General features: G+C 44.4%; 1 protein-coding gene across 1 annotated transcript in view; it reads right to left on the minus strand.

Annotated features, from left to right (window-relative positions):
- sema3b (sema domain, immunoglobulin domain (Ig), short basic domain, secreted, (semaphorin) 3B) overlaps nt 1–18,267 on the minus strand; it is a 52,936-nt gene extending 34,669 nt beyond the window's left edge. The window contains exon 1 of the mRNA XM_037279275.1: nt 17,983–18,267. The gene's annotated coding sequence lies outside the window, so the exon portion shown is untranslated. The remainder of the gene's footprint in view (nt 1–17,982) is intronic.
- Between the last annotated feature and the right edge of the window lie 2,235 nt (nt 18,268–20,502).

Genomic DNA, 20,502 nt, shown 5'->3' on the forward strand with positions numbered 1-20,502 from the left:
ACATTTTTCATATAATAGTCACATGAGAGCTGTATTAAAAAGAAAGGCAATGTTTGCAGCCATATCATTGCATTAACAGTCATTGCATTCCAGGATTCGCCATTTACGCAGGCGCCATCTTACTACCTTAAAAGGAAGATAGTTGGGGGGATTTCAGTGCAGTTTATACTCAACAGCAAGTTGGAAAAGGGCAGGAAAATGATGGCTATTAGTGTAAAAGAAGCTGATAATGCTAGATGATGGAAGATGGCTCCTTCCTCGCACAGCGGTTGTGTAATAATGTACAAAAGGGAAACTGAGATTTGTAAACTTGCAGGGATCTCAAATTCAACTTATGTGGGGGTCGCTGGAGAGAGTGTCTGGGCCACATCAAGTATTCCACGAAAAGGGTTTCAACTCCTCAAAAAAGTACAACAAACATTCTCATTTTTTACGAATTACAGTGCAGTTAAACATGAACAACATAGCTTATCTCCTTGGTACTTTGCACATGGCTCAGCATGTCTAGCTGAGTAATGATGTCTGATTTCTTGAGCGCCGCAACTTTCTCGATGCATTCCATGTCGGGTGAACATTCCATCTGTTTTTCTTGGAATTGTCTGTTATGGTCGCCAACCTTTCTCTTCACGGTGGATTTTGAAAAAGACATCCACTTAGTGTTATTTCAGAATTATGATTTGCCAAAAGCTCATCAGCCTGATAATGCTAGCCCATGAGTGATTTAAAAAAAAAATAATAATAAAAAAATTCAAAAAGTAGAAACACCTAGGTTAACAACATGACAAATACAGATGGGGGAGCCACAAAATATCATGCTGTGGGCCACAAAAGATCCCAGGCCCCAAGTTTGAGATCCTTGCTTTAATGGATAGTGTATTTTTTATGTTATCTCACTAAATATCCATCCTTTTCCATTTCTAAACTACATATCGTGTTCAAGGTCACGGGGAAGCGAAGCCCATCCTATCTGACTTTGGGCGAAAGGGGGACCACACAACCCGAATTACACGGCACATATGGAGGACAACCATGGATGAATGGATGAGGACAGAGGGCATTGACAGCTGCTTGTGTGTATGTTAGTACAGTAGGTGTTTGGAGGGGGGGGCACAGAAAGATGAAGCGAGAGAGAGAGAGAGAGAGAGAGAGAGAGAGAGAGAGAGAGAGAGAGAGAGAGAGAGAGAGCGTGGAAGGTATGAAGGTATGCAGAGGAATTCTTGTGATTGTCCAAAGTCCGCCCCACCACTCAGCCTCCTCAGCCATCCATGGATCTCCATTGACACACACACACACACACACACACACACACACACACACACACACACACACACACACACACACACACACACACACACACACACACACACACACACACACACACGCACATTCCAGTCATTGTCTCCACGTTGCTTTCCGGCCAATCTCTCATAGGCTCACTGACTTTACAAGTACTCAAAGCCTGTTGATTTTAAATTGATTGAAATTGGTTGATTAGTAATATATACAATTGATTATTAATATATACAATTATTATTTTCAAAATTATTAATGTTCCATTGTTGTCAAATTGATTGATGGAGCTCTTTCTTTTCACAATGCTTTTCACAAGACCCACACGTCTGAACTGACCAAAAGTATAGATTTTGAAATAATATGAAAGTCACTCAAATTTGACTTATGAGGTTTTGGCCCAATGCCAGGGATAAGCAAGTACAGTTGATTCCCATAAGGAGCTGGACAATGGCAGTTTTAATAATAATAACTTTGCCCCAATATAACACCATGATGACTTCCAAATAAAGCAAACAAAATGTTATTGAAGTTTCAGCTTCACGTTCACTGACATATACAGCCAGTTAATGTGGAGTAGGTCCATTTTCAGGATCTCAAAATTGTTTCAACACTTAACCATCCATCCATCCATCCATCCATCTTCTTCCGCTTATCCGGGGTCGGGTCGCGGGGGCAGCAGCTTCAGGAGGGACTCCCAGACTTCCCTCTCCCCAGCCACTTCATCTAGCTCATCCCGGGGGATCCCAAGGCGTTCCCAGGCCAGCCGAGAGACATAGTCTCTCCAGCGCGTCCTGGGTCGTCCCCGGGGTCTCCTACCGGTGGGACATGCCCGGAACACCTCCCCAGGGAGGCGTCCAGGAGGCATCCTGATGAGATGCCCGAGCCACCTCATCTGGCTCCTCTCAACGTGGAGGAGTAGCGACTCTACTCCGAGTCTCTCCCGGATGACCGAACTCCTCACCCTATCTCTAAGGGAGAGCCCGGACATCCTGCGGAGAAAACTCATTTCGGCCGCTTGTATCCGGGATCTCGTTCTTTCGGTCACGACCCATAGCTCGTGACCATAGGTGAGGGTAGGAGCGTAAATCGACCGGTAAATTGAGAGCTTTGCCTTTTGGCTCAGCTCTCTCTTTACCACGACGGACCGGTACAGAGTCCGCATTACTGCCGACGCTGCACCGATCCGCCTGTCGATCTCGCGCTCCATCCTCCCCTCACTCGTGAACAAGACCCCAAGATACTTAAACTCCTCCACTTGGGGCAGGATCTCATCCCCGATCCGGAGAGGGCATTCCACCCTTTTCCGATCGAGGACCATGGACTCGGATTTGGAGGTGCTGACCCTCATCCCGACCGCTTCACACTCGGCTGCGAACCGCTCCAGTGAGAGCTGGAGATCACGGCCTGAAGAAGCCAACAGCACAACGTCGTCTGCAAAAAGCAGAGACGCGATGCTGAGGTCCCCAAACCGGACACCCTCAACGCCTCGGCTGCACCTAGAAATTCTGTCCATAAAAATTATGAACAGAATCGGTGACAAAGGGCAGCCTTGGCGGAGTCCAACCCTCACTGGGAACGAATCCGACTTACTGCCGGAAATGCGGACCACACTCTGGCATCGGTGATACAGGGACCGAACCGCCCTTATCAGTTGGCTCGGTACCCCGTACTCCCGAAGCACCCCCCACAGAACCTCCCGAGGGACACGGTCGAACGCCTTCTCCAAGTCCACAAAACACATGTGGACTGGTTGGGCGAACTCCCATGCACCCTCGAGGATCCTGTTGAGGGTGAAGAGCTGGTCCACTGTTCCACGGCCAGGACGAAAGCCACACTGTTCCTCCTGAATCCGAGGTTCGACCTCCCGACGGACCCTCCTCTCCAGCACCCCTGAATAGACCTTACCAGGGAGGCTGAGGAGTGTAATTCCCCTGTAATTGGAACACACCCTCCGGTCCCCCTTCTTAAAGAGGGGAACCACCACCCCAGTCTGCCAATCCAGAGGCACTGTCCCCGATGTCCACGCGATGCTGTAGAGACGTGTCAGCCATGACAGCCCCACAACATCCAGAGCCCTTAAGAAATCCGGGCGGATCTCATCCACCCCCGGGGCCTTGCCACCGAGGAGTTTTTTAACTACCTCAGTGACTTCAACCCCAGAGATTGGAGAGTCCGCCTCAGAGTCCTCAGGCCCTGCTTCCACAATGGAAGGCGTGTCAGTGGAATTGAGGAGGTCTTCGAAGTATTCTCCCCACCGACACACGACGTCCCGAGTCGAGGTCAGCAGCACGCCATCTCCACTGTAAACAGTGTTGACGTTGCACTGCTTCCCCCTCCTGAGACGCCGGATGGTGGACCAGAATTTCCTCGAAGCCGTCCGGAAGTCATTCTCCATGGCCTCGCCGAACTCCTCCCACGCCCGGGTTTTTGCCTCAGCAACCGCCGAAGCCGCGTTCCGCTTGGCCATCCGGTACCTGTCAGCTGCCTCCGGAGTCCCGCAGGCCAAAACGGCCCGATAGGACTCCTTCTTCAGCTTGACGGCATCCCTTACCGCCGGTGTCCACCAGCGGGTTCGGGGATTGCCGCCACGACAGGCACCAATGACCTTACGGCCACAGCTCCGGTCGGCCGCCTCAACAATGGAGGCGCGGAACAAGGTCCACTCGGACTCAATGTCCCCCGCCTCCCCCGGGACGTGGGAAAAGCTCTGCCGGAGGTGGGAGTTGAAGCTCTTCCTGACAGGGGATTCCGCCAGACGTTCCCAGCAGACCCTCACAGAACGTTTGGGTCTGCCAGGTCGGACCGGCATCTTCCCCCACCATCGGAGCCAACCCACCACCAGGTGGTGATCAGTTGACAGCTCCGCCCCTCTCTTCGCCCGAGTGTCCAAAACATGCGGCCGCAAATCCGATGACACGACTACAAAGTCGATCATCGAACTGCGGCCTAGGGTGTCCTGGTGCCAAGTGCACACATGGACACCCTTATGTTTGAACATGGTGTTCATTATTGAAAATCCGTGTCGAGCACAGAAGTCCAACAATAGAACACCGCTCGGGTTCAGATCGGGGGGGCCGTTCCTCCCAATCACGCCCTTCCAGGTCTCACTGTCATTGCCCACGTGAGCATTGAAGTCACCCAGTAGAACGACGGAGTCCCCAGAAGGAGCGCTCTCCAGCACTTCCTCCAGGGACTCCAAGAAGGGTGGGTACTCTGAGCTGCCGTTTGGTGCATAGACACAAACAACAGTCAGGACCCGTCCCCCCACCCGAAGGCGGAGGGAGGCTACCCTCTCGTTCACCGGGGTGAACCCCAATGTGCAGGCGCCCAGCCGGGGGGCAATAAGTATACCCACACCTGCCCGACGCCTCTCACCGTGGGCAACTCCAGAGTGGAAGAGAGTCCAGCCCCTCTCGAGAGGGCTTGTACCGGAACCCAAACTGTGTGTGGAGGCAAGTCCGACTATATCTAGTCGGAACTTTTCTGCCTCGCACACCAGCTCGGGCTCCTTTCCAGCCAGAGAGGTGACATTCCATGTCCCAAGAGCCAGCTTCTGCAGCCGGGGATCAGACCGCCAAGGTCCCTGCCTTTGGCCGCCGCCCAGCTTGCAATGCACCCGACCCCTTTGGCCCCTCCCACAGGTGGTGAGCCCATGGGAAGGGGGACCCACGTTTCCTTTTTGGGCTGAGCCCGGCCGGGCCCCAAACTTAACCAGATAAAGTAAATTATCTTATTATGGGACACTGGCTTGCAAGAAGAGGAATTTCTAGTTGCCATGGTGACGCTGGGTTGCCAGTTTTTGTCTTCAATGCTGGTGGACCAGCCAGGACACTTTTCATGCAGTAATAGTGTAACATTGATGCTAAAAATGTCATCAGTTATTTATGTGCATGTGCAGTATTTGTACAAACACAACAAATGATCAGACAACGTTTATTTTTAAGACATGAACTAATTTGGTTAGAATTTAAGGACTCCTATCTGACCATGTCTTTGCGACTTGATTTATGTCCTACTGAAAAGTGGTGCTCACCACAGTAACTTAAAATGGCAATTACATTTCAAATTGAAAGAAGAGGACCTGCATGGGAGAAAATAACAATTACTTTTTAAGAGTCACATTAATGAACTTAATGGATGATTTTGATGTGGTCACGGAGCCAGTAAAACTCAGCTGGTTCTGATCACTCACTTTGCATTCGTGCAGCAGTGAGGAAAATGACGAGTTTCTTTATGACAGTTTGGTCTCTTTTGCTATTCCCTTGCTCCAAGATGCCCTTGAGGTAGGATTCCCTGTGCCAAGTATGTGTGTGTGCGTGTGTGTGTATAGAGTTACAGACAGGCGTCTGCGTACAGCTGTGTCTGATCTGATTTAAATTGATGAAACGCCACACTGGCCGATAACAAATCCTTTGTGTCGACTCACTCTCATTAGATACTCGCTTGTAATGTTGAGCGGCACACTATATGCACAATGTACTAAGGACGTTAAAGTGAGAGGCCATTGTAAACAACACAACTCTAAAACATCCAATGCACTTCATATGTTCTAATCTAGGGTATGTGAATTTAGCAATGTGTTGGGGTGTTAGTTACGGTCTGGTTTGAGAAACAATTGATTTATTGATGGCACAGCCATGGGCTGTTGGGAATTTCCTTTATAGGTTGCAAAGCGGCTGCAATCTGGAAGGCTTGTGGGCTATCCAGAGTAAAAAAAGTGGTCAGAGCAGGAGCAGACAAAAGGCATGAATGAGCATCTCCATTTCCTGAGCGGGACTACTGAAAGGGAATTTATTGAGGTTGCGTGGGCAAGGGGGTGGGGGGAACATGAATTAGGCAGATGTTCTATATGACTGTCAAAGGAGAGGGATTGCTCAGAGGTCACCCCCAGGTTTCTAAGAGCGGGATGAAAGATGACAGGAAAATCAGCATATGGTGGTAGAGTGAAGAAGACACATTTATATCCACTGATGAGCAGGTCTTCACAGTTATAAAAGTGGAGAAGAAAAATAACGATCCAATGTATGGCCAGCGTTGTGAGAGCTCATCCTGTTTAAGATCTTTTGGTAGTCTTTTATGTAGCGGTGTCATGTCAATATTAAAATCCCCAGCCCTGACCAGCTTTTTTATTAGTCTAAAATGTTCAGATGAAAACAGGGCCAGGGGTCAAGTAGGAAAATAGTTAAAGACCCAGAGAAATTGCTTTACACGGACCAATTTGCCAAGTTGGAGCTCAACAGAGACGAAAGCATCCGAAACGGTTCATCAAGACCACAGCCAAGCCACCATTGTGGCTTGAAAGTTATTAAAGATAATCAGGCAAAACACAAAGGGTATAAATTGGAAATTATGTTGTCGAGTCATGAAAAGGAAGTCTCTTAGTTATAAACATGTTATTCAAAGCATGTACCATGTTTGCTATAGTGCAGGCACGTATTAAGATCTGCACTGATGAAGAAGGTGCAGAAAGTGATGGACAGCCAACTCACCTCATGAATGTATCTTTATAATACACAATTTCCTCACGACAGGGTGGAAAAAAACAAAATTAGCCAGGACAAGTGATTTCCATCTGTGGCAGGATGTGAACTTCGACTTAGGATGTTACTTATTCAACACCATGAAATTTCTTATTGCTTACTGAGAAAGAGTCGGACGGAAGAACGGGCGGGCAGTGGATGGATGGATGGATGGATGGATGGATGGATGGATGGATGGATGGATGGATGGATGGATGGATGGACGGACGGCTAACGGTGATCATATGTATATGAAAAACCAAGTATATTTTCGACTGCTGAATGTTGTACAAGACATAGATGTTGTCACGATGTTTGTATACAGTGGCAGTCATACATTCCGATCATCAAATCCTCCCTCGTGATATTTCTCCCAGTGTTGTTTGCCTTGTTTCTGCTTTTCTTCCATACCCTCCAGTCTGTCTGTCACACTATGTGTACTTGAAAGGAGATTATTTGCTTGATTTAAGCACAAAACAAATAAAAAATGATGATTTTGCCTTAAAGCTAATCTCACACCAAGCACAAACCCACCTCCTGTCTGCGGCCAGTAATCAAAAGTGTTGTGTGACTATTTGGCCCCGCTTGCCATCAGCTGCTCAGACCAAGCACAAAAATTTGGTTCTGTTTTGGATTTCAGGACAAACACTTGCTTCCTCCCGCTGACTCATTCGGTTCTGTCTTCCTTCTCTCCACACTCCCTGGCCTCATAAACTTTGCTTTTTCTCTCTCTTCTCTTGCTTGTTCTACGTTTTCATTATTTAGCACCTGTCGAGTTTAGAACAGGAAATCTTGTCGTGCGAACGGTCTGACGCTTGAAACACAAATACAAGCTGGAATCCGGACAGAGCGGCATACTTAAGGACACTGACGCACATCCATGGTGCTGTGTAGTATACGAAGACGCTGGCCACGTGCGCACGGTCCTGACATTTCAGATTGTGCATTAGTTAATGTGGAAAGACATCTGGGCTGGATTACCGCTACACCTAATGACTATTTCATGTCAGGAGGAGAGCAAAAGGAGAGTGGAGCAAGAGAGGCCAGCCACTAAATACACGCAAGAATTCCTTCGTCTCTGCTGTCCTCTCTGTGTCCTTGGTTTCTGCAACTTGTCCTCGTGGCAATTTAGTTCCAAATTTCACATTTTGGTGAAAGCACATACCGACGGGCCAAATTTGAGCTTTGGGTGGATAATGCTCAAAGTCAGAAAAGACCTGATTACCGGTGGTGTGGTGCTGTATTAAGGGGGATTTTTCCTTCCTGATTTGCTCAGAAAACAGTTGAGTCGACAATTATTATTGTTGAACATGTTAAATATTTCCATCTGCCAAGCACTGAGTTCATCTTACTCTGACTGTGATTGAAATTGCTTTTTATTTTGCTTTTTTTCGTGGGGTTTCATTGTAATGCAAGTTGCAGGTAGGTAAACAGTGTGGTGGTAAAAAGATTGGTGATGACCACAGAACTCCAAATTAAAGTTATCATGATGCAGGAAATGCAATGAATTGAAAATGATTTCAATCGAATTCCTGCTATTAATTAAAATGGATGAAGTGGGTTTAGCCATTATCTAAAGCGACTTACCATTCCCAAACACGAGCAGGTAGTTTATTGCTTTTACGTTGAAATAAAGCTGCAGACATACCCCAATTATTTCAATGAAAATAATCTGTTACTTCATTGGAACAGTAACCGAGTGAACTTTTGATGATCGTTATATAGCCATAAAGCAGAGATTTGATTGAATCTCAGGGTTCATCTGTGAGAGGGTAAATGGGTATAGAATAAAGTACAATCGAGATCACAATTGAGAAGGTTGTTAGCTTTATGTTCTATGCTCGACTGGCTTTAAGAGGAATCTTGCTTCCACAAGCACTCAACACCCTCCTTTCTATCCCCACTCTCCAAGATGACATGAAGACGACGTTACAGTCTCGCTCGCTGTTAAACCGCTGCAAAGCACCAAGTGTGACATGATGAGCGCGAACATATTAATGGGGAATCTTAAAATCCCACAACGTGGTTAAAATTCTTTACTGTGTGACATGCTAATGAAAGATTCTGAAGACGTGGCAGTTTTGCAATCTGTGCAGTATTATGTCAATGGTACTGTAGAGTATGTTTCTACTGGGGTAGGGGGTGCACGATGCACAAGATTTTGCTTAACTTACGTATTTGTGAGCCGTAGTCTGGAATGTACATTTTACTTTTGAGTGAATATAGTAAAAGTAAACAAACTACTATTATAATTAAATGAATATACACAATAAGTTGGCAGGGAGGCGGCTCGGTGGGGCACTGGGTAGCACGTCCGCCTCACAGTTAGGAGGGTGCGGGTTCGATCCCACCTCCGGCCCTCCCTGTGTGGAGTTTGCATGTTCTCCCCGGGCCCGCGTGGGTTTTCTCCGGGCACTCCGGTTTCCTCCCACATCCCAAAAACATGCTTGGTAGGCCGATTGAAGACTCCAAATTGTCCCTAGGTGTGAGTGCGGGTGCAAATGGTTGTTTGTCTCTGTGTGCCCTGCGATTGGCTGGCAACCGGTTCAGGGTGTCCCCCGCCTACTGCCCGATGACGGCTGGGATAGGCTCCAGCGCTCCCGCGACCCCCGTGGGGACTAAGCGGTTCAGAAAATGGATGGATGGATGGAAGTTGGCAGGGTCTTATTAAACTAGTAAGACTCCAGTGGCATTTGTTACACAAGTTTACATTGGTTTTCTTTTCACAGTGGCATTCTTAACTGTCATTCAAGTGTAAAAACTTTAGCTTGACAGTTGGGAATGCTAAACAAGAAAATACAGTGATTGACTTTTCTACACTTCTATAAATCTTAACACATTTCATGCTTGATCAATGAAGGTTTTATGATGGAGACAGTTGGACAATGGAACAAATTAGATTATCCACCATTTCCTATTTAGATGATGTTAAAAAGTAGTGCACATCCTGCGTTGATTAAGATTTTTATGAAAGAGATCTTATCTTTCTTTTTTGGATACAACAGCATGTGTTAAAGTGAGGGGCAACAGAGCATTACATTATTCCACTTTGTTCCCCCTGAAAACTTCCCCTTGGAGAACTGTGCCGGATGTTGGATGCAATGATGGATGATACATAAACATATGGGGTATATGAAGGCTGTTTGAATGCAGGCCCCTCACCCACATGAGACAAGAGCCAAATGATCTTTTCCACTTCATAGTCAGTGGTCACATGAAAAAGACTCCCAGCCCGATATTTGGCAATTAAAACCATATTGCCGTGTCTTTGTGCATCCCTTTTGTCAACACTCCTTGGTGACGTTCAGTGACTTCAATCTGAAGCCCGTCAAGGCGTTCATGATGGGCTTCAGATCGATGCCTGACAGTCGTAACCTGAGACATTAAGGATTAGGTGATCATTTTCGGTCAACAGCAAAACACAGCAACTATCCATCCATCCATTTTCTGAACCGCTTAGTCCCCACGGGGGTCGCGGGAGTGCTGGAGTCTACCCCAGCCGTCATCGGGCAGTAGGCGGGGGACACCCTGAACCGGTTGCCAGCCAATCGCAGGGCACACAGAGACAAACAACCATTTGCACTCGCACTCACATCTAGGGACAATTTGGAGTCTTCAATCGGCCTACCAAGCAACTAGTTAAGTTTTAAAACTAACAGACTCGTGATATCGGTGGATTATTTGATTATTATCTTTCCATAGGAGCAAACCCCAAGTGCTCCAAAACACAGTGTATCGTGAGTAGCGAGTCTACCACAAGTCAAATGTCTTTTCCACGTCGGAGCCTACGGCCCAAATTCTTTATCTGTGCATCTGAAAATGTCATCTTGCTAATGGCCGCTAAAGCTGCCGCTCATACGTACTGTACGTCACATGCTTCCTGCCCTGGAACTAAAGCCCCAAAGCTGTCTAGCATTGTGCATTTGTGTGAGTGTGTTAAACAATAGCCGAAATGCTTTAGTGCACATGCAGCCACTCACAATGTAGATACGGCATTAATGACTAACTCTCATTGTTCTTTGTCTGTATGCTAGTTCATGGGACAAAACCTCACTTGTGCATGTGAGACGCAAACACACTGACACAAAGTGAGGCACGCCCATCCCAAAGTGCAGTTTGTGGAGGAGGATGCTCTCTGAAGGTGAGCCCCAAAGGATTCGCTTTATGTGTGTCTCTCCTTTCAAGTCTATAGCCGAGTGAGCATATTGCCAACTGGCTGTGGAAAACAATGAAAAGCATAATACTGAGACAGCTAGCTGTTTTGAAACAATAGTCGTTTCCGATCACTGTCATGTGTGTTTGGTATTGTTGAATTAAATATTTGGGAGACACCGATTTTAAAGAAGGGGGGGGGGGGGCGGTTGAAAAGAAGGATGGGTGTAGCTTTTATTCAAAAGAGGGGAAGCCAAATTGGAAATGTGGCATGATCCCACCTCCCCTCTGGGACCCCTGAGTCAATTAGCTGGTAGAGCTGCCAAGAGGATGAGTAGCCCGGGGAGGGGGTCGAATGCTGGTGGGAATGATAGTGCTCTTAGTGAATGCATCAGCAAGAGAAATTTAATGTGTAATATTGAAATGTTTTCATTTCAACATAATTCTAGTTAGTGGAGTGGTCTATGGCCCATCTAATGAAAATTTGCACTTTTTTTTAATTCATCAGAGGGTAGTAAAATGAGCTATACAAGCCACACTTGTATGGATGGATTGTGCTTTTCCTGTAAAAACTGATTAGGCGCGTAATATATTCGAACTATAATGTTGCTCCATGGCCGATTTGGTGCGGAACTTAACTGCATATCTTTATATAATGCTTCTTGCTTGTGGGAAATGGCAGCCAGAGTCACTGATGCGCTTTTGAGCCCAAGACAACAGTAAAACAGAAAATGAGCAGATCAACAGAGAGGATCTCTGTCGATAGGTCTTATGAGGCAGAAAATTCACATCAAATTAAAACCCTAAATTTGCTGAGCAAACAATCTTGAATGACTTTTTGTTCAACTCAAGTGAAAACCTCAATGAAATGAAATCCTAACCGATGTTGGTTCAGTCAGAGAGGAATTGACAGGACACCGGGCAGGCTTCACTAATGCACAAATCACCACTGGGAGCCATCAAGATGAAGCTTTACTGACATGCCATCATCATTCCAATAGCAATACAAGTGTTTTTTCTTTTTCCATCTGTCATTCCAACATCTTAGCAAAGAATTGAGAGCACGACATCAGGTGGAGATTGATTTGACAGATTTAGCACCAAAAATGTAAATCTGTTTTTTCTCACCAACTCCTGCTCATTGTACATTTAATGTTTTGAAACCATCAGGAAGCCCATTTCCAACCCCATACGTGTGTGTTTATTCTATTAAAGGGGTCCACAGACAGTTATGAGTCATGAACTCTGTTTATGTTCTTCCCGGGTTGTAAAGATAAGTCAAAAGGTTCAAAGTCTATTGTTGTCAATTACCTGCTCAAAATGTTACAATGACACGTTGAAGAAATTTATACACGTGGATAAGCTGTTGGGTAGTAGAATATGCTTTTTGGTACTCACTGTACATTAGTGTTTGTGTAGTAGTGGATACCAACATGAGTGTTTGTGTCATCTACATATATGTTTGTACGTATGTATGTATATTAGAGTTCATGCATGAAGTCAGCCTTTGGGGGGGAGGGGGTCTTAAGAAAGGCTATAAAGCTTACAAGCTAGAAACTCAATTAACAGGATATACGTATGTACTATAGTTTCATATTGTGCCACCTAACTCACGACTTGCATCATCTTTGTCTTTGTGGTGTGGATACAGTACTTGTGCATATGTGTGTGTGCAAAAAGATGGCAGGTGACTTGAGTGACAGACTAGTTGGGGGTGAGGAGGATATGGAGGCAGAGGCGCATCCCATCTTATCTGACAGGCACACTGCAGAACAGCAAAATCCCTTGCATAAGCCCCTGGAGCTCCCCTGTGGGACATGCTGTGCATGTGTGTGCGTGTGCATGCTTGCTCTGGAACAGACAGTTACTGAAAGTATACGGGTGCTTGCTTATGTGTAACATGTGCATGTGTGTGTGTGCGCACTTTTGTGACAGGGAGAGTGAGAATCTCGTTACTTTCCCCATCGCTGTGCGGAGCTCCCTAATTCCTGCTCACCTTCAACAGTACATCACTGCTCAAGGTGATCTGACAGGACAGTCCCAGCACCCTCCCCCTCCTCTATTACACACAGCAACAACACACATGGATGAGACCAGCGGTGTGTGTATAACTTTTGCTTTGCAAATGAAAATGTGTTTTTCAGTACTGGGTTCCCAGATTTTTGTTTTGGAAATGATTTCCGTTATTTGCTGAAGTCACTGTTTTTTTAGGCTTACTTTTCTATTAAGCGGGGCTTTAGTGCCATCTTTTGGAATCTTTGTGTGAAGGAACAATGTTCAGATGACATCTCGACTAGGAGACAATGTTCTTATATATTATGGCTTTTTAACTTTGAGATGTCTAAGTTAGTGCTCCCAATAGTTTTTTTTTTTTTGCTAGCCCTGACCATCATCCACTGATGGAAGTGAAAGGAAATACCGTATTTCGGATTTCCAGCACTATTTCACCGTCATAGCCTTGCTGTCTTGAAAGTGTGTTTGAGGTTTCATTAAGCCCCTGTAGCTTTGCTACAAGTAACACATCCATCCTTCCTCTGTGAACACTCGGCTGATGGTGAAGAAAGATTGGCCAGTGTGGCCTCAGCCCAACCTTAACCTCAGGCCAATCAGCTAGTTTAAATGACTATATTTCCTTATCTTTGACAAGACTGTTAATGCCTAGGCTGACCCTTCACCTCATTCATGGAAATACACCTAAATTAATGGGGGAAAAACATACTATCCATTGGAGTCGGGCTATTAAGGCATTTACGCCTTGTCATCAAATTTTACAGTTCAAAATATATTGTTTTCTATCTGTAGATCCTCTAGCTGAGATGAGTGACGTTCGTTTTATGGATTTCTAATCAAGCTCAACATCTTTACACACAATGGGGTTTTGAGCATTTCTGCAGCACCTCCCTTTAAACTATTACATTTTCAGCTTAGAGTTCTACACATCAATTAGATTCTTATCTACACTTGTCACCCAAAAATATGCTTGCCTCGTGTTCCTTTCTGTGTCCTCAGGTTCAACTCATTTGTTATCATAATATTCCAGGTGTGTATCTTATTTACACATATCACATGACAACGGTAAAATATGACGGCCATTATGTCGCACTCGAGCATTAACCTACTTGCATACTTCATGTTCAGGCTGTAACGTAACCAACTGCGCAAAAGTTCAAACTCACCACTTTGATGTATTATTTTTGTTACCTCGCAAGTCTATAATTGGATAATTGGTATATTTGGAAATCTCAACTGATTAATAATGGCACCTCTGTTCTTCATGCGACCTTAATCCAGGATCGCTAACTAAAACAAACAAAAAAAATCAAACCCAAGTACAAAGCTCTAGGAATTGTTTTACACTTTTATGCAAGCATTTCTCAAAACTTCTCAGTCACAGGTTCAGATTTGCCCAGGAGCATGGAACACAGAGTACTTCCATTGTTTTTGTTTTGTCTCTTGCATGGTCTTGTGAAGAATCACCTTCAAGGTCTGGTTTTGTAAACTCCCATGGGATACTACCTCGAGGCAGATTTAAATGCAGCGTTCCACTCTGCCTCTCTATCCCCATCACACTATAATGCAGCCATCATAAAATTGCTTTGGCCACATGAAACAAAACTCACATGTGACTCCTCTCACTTTAATTGAATTTGTGCTGATTTTCTTCTTTGGAGGAGTTCAATTGGTCAAGTGTGAGTATGATCGTGAACCAAATCACCCCGCAGTCTGAGCGGTCCCAAACCTATTCAGGCATGGTTCAGTTGTGATTACCAAGAAATTGGACCTCAGGCCTTAACCTTCTAACGGGATTCACAGTATGAGGCATCATTGCACCTGCCTAGCAATTTACACGGTGGGTATACTATTAAATTGCTACATTCTACGTCATAAACTCTATATTATAAACATAAGTGGGAAATTGCAAGCCACATTAATATACATAAGGACGTGGCCCAAATCTGACATGATGTTTTTTGCCGTGGGGATGACGGATAAGATTGTATCTTATAAAAATAACACATTTGACATTCTTTATTCACTAATAGAATCTTATTAGTACATAGGATTAAAAGAATGCATGGATGAATAAATAAATGAACCCAATGAAAGTTTGATGTAGCATGAACAGCCTTTTGCTTTTTATTTGACTGAGAGAACAACTGACTCATCTGTCCCCTCTGGCTGCATAGAAAAAAAAGTCAATATTTCAAGACAGTAAGCACACTTAAATATTTCAAACAAAGAGAACTTGACACTGGATACAATCTCTCGCTCTCTCTTTCGTGCTCTCTCTCATTTATATATATATACATACATACGTCATACACAAACACACACACACACACACACACACACACACACATGCAAGAATAGATAATAGTGGCAAAGATGTGTGTGGCCAGTTAGAGGCCTGACAGAAGAGAGTTAGGGAAGAAGGTTAATGGGTTTTCACAGCGAGTAAGGGGTTGAGATGGGGGTTAATGGCTTTTAGGGTGTGGTGGTGGATCACTGACATTCATGAACTAAAACATACAAGTTACCTTGGCGGTCTCAGCCAGCAATCAGTAGAGGCACCTTGAACTCATACAGCAGGTTAAATAAATGTCTGCTTTGCTGCAACAATGTGAACACGAGGGCCAATACATCATGTGAGCAGGTGCACAATACTGCCTGTGCTTCAGAGGTTATGCCAGTCTTTTATTTTGCCCAACAATCTCTCACACTTCCGGCTGTACTTTGACCTTGCTTTTGTTTTCGTGGAAAATATGAATCGTTCTATATTACCTTTACCCCAGTAATGCATACTATAACTCTTTGATATGACTCTAGCAAAAATTCAACATTTCAGAAGACACAAGCGTCTACAATTTGTGTGTGCCAAATTGGAAAAATCCATTGGAACTCCTCTTGGATTTGAGATCTTGATACACAGGCTATCACAAGATCCAACCACAATAACAATATGAACAACATGAAGAGATCATTGTAAAATTACACAACCTTGACTCTAACACAAAACAGACGAGGTTTGCAGCCAGATCTGTCACAATTGTCAACTAAACAAAGCTAGCTTATCGAGGTCATCAGTCTTTTTTTTTTAAACGTTATGCAATGCTTTGAGGTCAGACCAGGTGAACTCAAGTGAGCTATTTTCTACATCCTTGAATGCAACATATAAAGCATTCTACACTGCAACCTTATTTGATTATTTAAATAATTGATTAATCCATCGATTAATTGTTGAATATTTTGTTGATTATTTGATGAATATGATTTTTTTAAAAAACACTTTAATTTCCATCACACAGGAGACAGATTGGTACTGCAGAAAACATAAACTAATGATGATTCAGTTACTGCTTGGGTCGGTAGCGTGTAGGAAAATAGAACAAAAATGCTGATCGTTGTTTTCTAAAGTGCGACATAATAAAACACTGTCGCATTGTCTCTGAACAAAGTGTATAATTCCCTACACAAATAGGAGCTTTACCCAAGTGAGTCAATCTCAATATGTACAATTGCTCTGTTGCGAATATGGGCTTGTGTGGTATGATAATGGAAGGGTTACAATCCAGGTCAAAAATGGCTTTTGGTGGGGAATGTTACAAAGACCAGCAAGACCTAGGATTACAACGCTGAATAGGTGAGTTGACAGACAAAACACACACCTGCAAGCACTCCTACAGGGTGGGAAAACATCAACTAAGGATGGGAAAAGATGCAGATTCTTTGCTTCACGTGGAAAACAACATACTACACATGAAACTTCATGATGGGAGATGATCGTAAAAGGTGGAGAAGGGGATAAAGACCCAAGATGTGGATTTTGGAGCTAACCATCAGAAAGCAACAAAGGTTCAAATTGAGTTAAGGGGATAAAAGTGGCAGAGGAGCTTAAGGCTATGATGTCGCAATACCCACACACAAATCCAGAACAAAAGTACCGCAAATCAGTGCTGACAAATGAGAAGCATCTACAGTGATTCCATGAAATGTGTGTTGATTTTGTTCCGTGACCACGCTCGTAACTCAGAATTTTTTTAGATCATCTCTCGCCAATGAAATCAATAGGAATGTCATTATTTTCTAGCTTGTGGGTATTGTTATATTGACTGTCTATGTGTGTTGCTCCAATATTTGTATTCAAATATGTTGCTTAAAAGTTTATGACACTGATGCTATTTGCTAGATCATCAATGGTGTTTTGTATTGGTTAGCAGCATTAAATAGACCTTCCTCAATCAAAGCTATTTGGTTCCTCAGTAAACATCAATTGGGAGTGAAATTTAAAAACTTGACGTTTCTGTTTTGATTTGTCAAAGTGCGGAGTTGAGCTGAGTTCACTGCCAACCTGCGGCACTCGTATCTAAAATTTATGGTTGCAAGTGCTTCTGGAGATTGCAATGTCCTGTAAGGACTTGTACTATCAAATTCAGTCCATTTTTACTCAAACTCAGGATGTGGTTGGACAGCTGAATCGAAGGCCATCCAACATTTTCATTTGTTTATTCACAAGTGGTTATGTTTTTTTTCCACGCTGACTGCAAGTGCTCCAGAAGTGTTACTCTTCTGGGTCTTTGTTTTTGCAAAATAAATTTCCCCCCAAAATGCGACTTATACTCGAGTGTGACGTATAGTCTGAAAAAAAGCAGTAATTGTCAAGCTTAAGAATTCAAACAAATAGCAAGCCTAGCTGTGACTTTAGTTCTCTCAGCTATGAAACATCAAATAATGCAAAACATTTCCAAACAACCATCACAAGTCATTAATATTTTTTTCCGATGATGTTTAATGTGACTTTGCAAAACTTTAATCAAGTTGACCTATTCCGTCAGAGCAATAGAATGCAGATATCGAACACACCTGCACACACCTTCACTATCTCTCTCTCTCTCTCTTACACAAACACGCACAAAACTTCCTCCATCAGTTAGTCATTACAGACGAACCTCTGCACGACAAAACATATAAGGCAGTTGATATGAAAGGGCAAAGGCCCAGCAGTAAAGGTATGTCTCACCTTTGTCACCAGAAGCTCCTCTGGCTTGTGTTCCGCTTGTGTCGTCAGCTCGTTCTGACTGCCCCTAGCAGGTGCCAATTACTCCACGAGGAAGCAAAGGGGAACTGTATTCTGAATATATATTTTCTAACTCACTACTATGCTCCTTTCTCAGAGTCCTGCTGGGAGTTTTACAGCTGCATAATATTTGCCTTTGCGTGTATGAGTGGACACAACTCCAAAGGCTCCCGGAATTCCCGGAGTCCTGTGCCGGGAGAGCAAGCGTGGTTTTGCTCCTCTCTGTCCTTCCTCTTGGAGAGAGGAGGGGGTGGGACGCCACACAGGAGCGGATCCCGGCTATTTCTCTCCTTCCTCCAGCTTTTTTTCTTGCTCCCACCTTTTTTCTAAAGCCCCATTCCCATTTTCCCAACTAGAATCGCACACCTTCAGGATATAAAGAGAAGATTTATTTCACTGGAAAAATGACCATACGAGGTAGCCCTCAATAGGCCTAATAACTATTTCAAAACACCAATATGCACGCCTGGCCATTACAAACAAGCAACTCCGTTTCTATCAAAATGGTCTTGTGCAGACAAAACTTGACTCAAATGCTTAACAAGGCATGAAAGCAATTCAACGTGTGACACACACACACAAACACGCACCTCTTCCAGCTGCACTCCACTCCACTGCCGTCGCTGTCTAGAGGTGAAGTGGCTCCTTCACTGTCCTTGTGTGGCATGTTTAACACAATGTCATTTGTCTTCAACCCCGTTTGGATCTGGTACACAGCTGATACGTACAAAGATGTCTCCTTTAAAGTTTCCCGGTGGAGCCTTATACATTGATGACTATTTCCTTGACTTGGATTTTCAGATAATTGTCTCTGGAAATTGAATTATTGTGGGCGGCACAATGCATAATTTAGTTCGAACATCTGTCTCGTAGCTCGGAGGTTCTGGTTTCTAATCTCAGTTCCCGCCTTTCGTGTGGTGTCGGCGTTCCAGCTTCATCCCACATTCCAAAAACATGCATGCGAGGTTAAACGAAAACTCTAAATGTTGTTTTGTCTATGCTCTGTGATTGACTGGCGACCAGTCCAGGGTGTAACACGCCTCTTTTGAGTCCGCTGGGAAAGGATCCCACTCACCCGCCAGTTGTAACACAAAAGGACATCCTTCTTGCACTTTTACAGCCTATTTAGAAATATGCTTGCTCATAATTAATTCATCAGTTATTGATGTGCTTCTTCTATACTATCATCTGACTCACACCAAACAAATGTAGGAAGCACATTTCCCGCCATTTTATTCATTAAAGAAAATAGGGGATGTCTTTATCTCTTTGTGCTTCTCTATCTGGGGCGCGGCACGTACATTCACTTGACCCTGCCCATCTCTCCTCTGTCATTGCTAACCTTTCCTCAAAGGAGCCTGTGGTTTTCTTTTTTTCATTTCGATTCCTCTGCGTTATCTGAAATTACTCATCCCTTGTAAATCATTTTTCAGGGCTACATCACTTTCATCCATCTTTCCTCTGCCTTTAATAGTTAAACATCAATTTACAATTTTCCTTGAGTTTTGCATCTCTGACCAAATCTCTTTTTGTGGCTTTTTTCTCTCCCTTACATTTCACCTTCTTTTAACTAGCAACACGTGCACATACGTCACTTCTGCTAAACACATTTTTTCTTGATTTCAGCCATTATTGTGATTCTGTGCCAAACACATTGATTGGTGTCATGTTGACAAAGCACCATCATTATCGTTTTGATTCCCTCTAATGTGATTTAACATCACACCAAATCCACCCCTTGGACACATCTATCCATCGCTCCCTCCGTACTTTTACCGCTGCTCTGTGTTTGTTCAAGGCCTCTTTTAACGAGGCCGACCACCTCCCAGGTCTCAGCAGGCTATTGTCAATGCTGACGTCTGGCCTCTCACAGGCGCACTCACGCACACACGCTGAACATCGATCTCACACACATGGCTCATAAACATGCACTCTGCACGTAGTTTGGTCTGTCCTTTGTCCCACCCTACAACCGCCCACTTTTAACGTTCACATATGCAACAGCGGTCGAGTTTGCCACATCCGCCCTCCATTACGCTGCATTGTCCTTTCTTTACATCAATCAATGCAGCGTACACAGGGCAATGTGCTCATGTCAGTCAAATATTTAACTGTACCTGTAACTAGTAAGACTATTGGTGCTTCTCTCCCCTCCTTGAAGGACATTTACACCTCCCATCTCACCCGCAAGGCGACCAAGATTGTGAGTGATGTGAGTCACCCCGCTCACCCTTTGTTTGAACTTCTGCCCTCTGGGAGGCGGTACAGGAGCCTGCGCTCCCGCACCACCAGACTTTCCAACAGCTTCGTACTCCAGGCTGTTAGGATCCTGAACTCGCTCCCCCTTTCAGCGTAGCGTCCTGTTCTTGCTGTATGCTCACTGGCTCGGTTTTGCCCCTCATATTCAATGGGTTATTGGTCTGTTTTTATTCATCGCTCATTTTATTTTATTTATTATTTATT

Source organism: Syngnathus acus, chromosome 2 (assembly GCF_901709675.1).
Source record: "Syngnathus acus chromosome 2, fSynAcu1.2, whole genome shotgun sequence".
NCBI classification, from domain to species: Eukaryota; Metazoa; Chordata; class Actinopteri; order Syngnathiformes; family Syngnathidae; genus Syngnathus; species Syngnathus acus.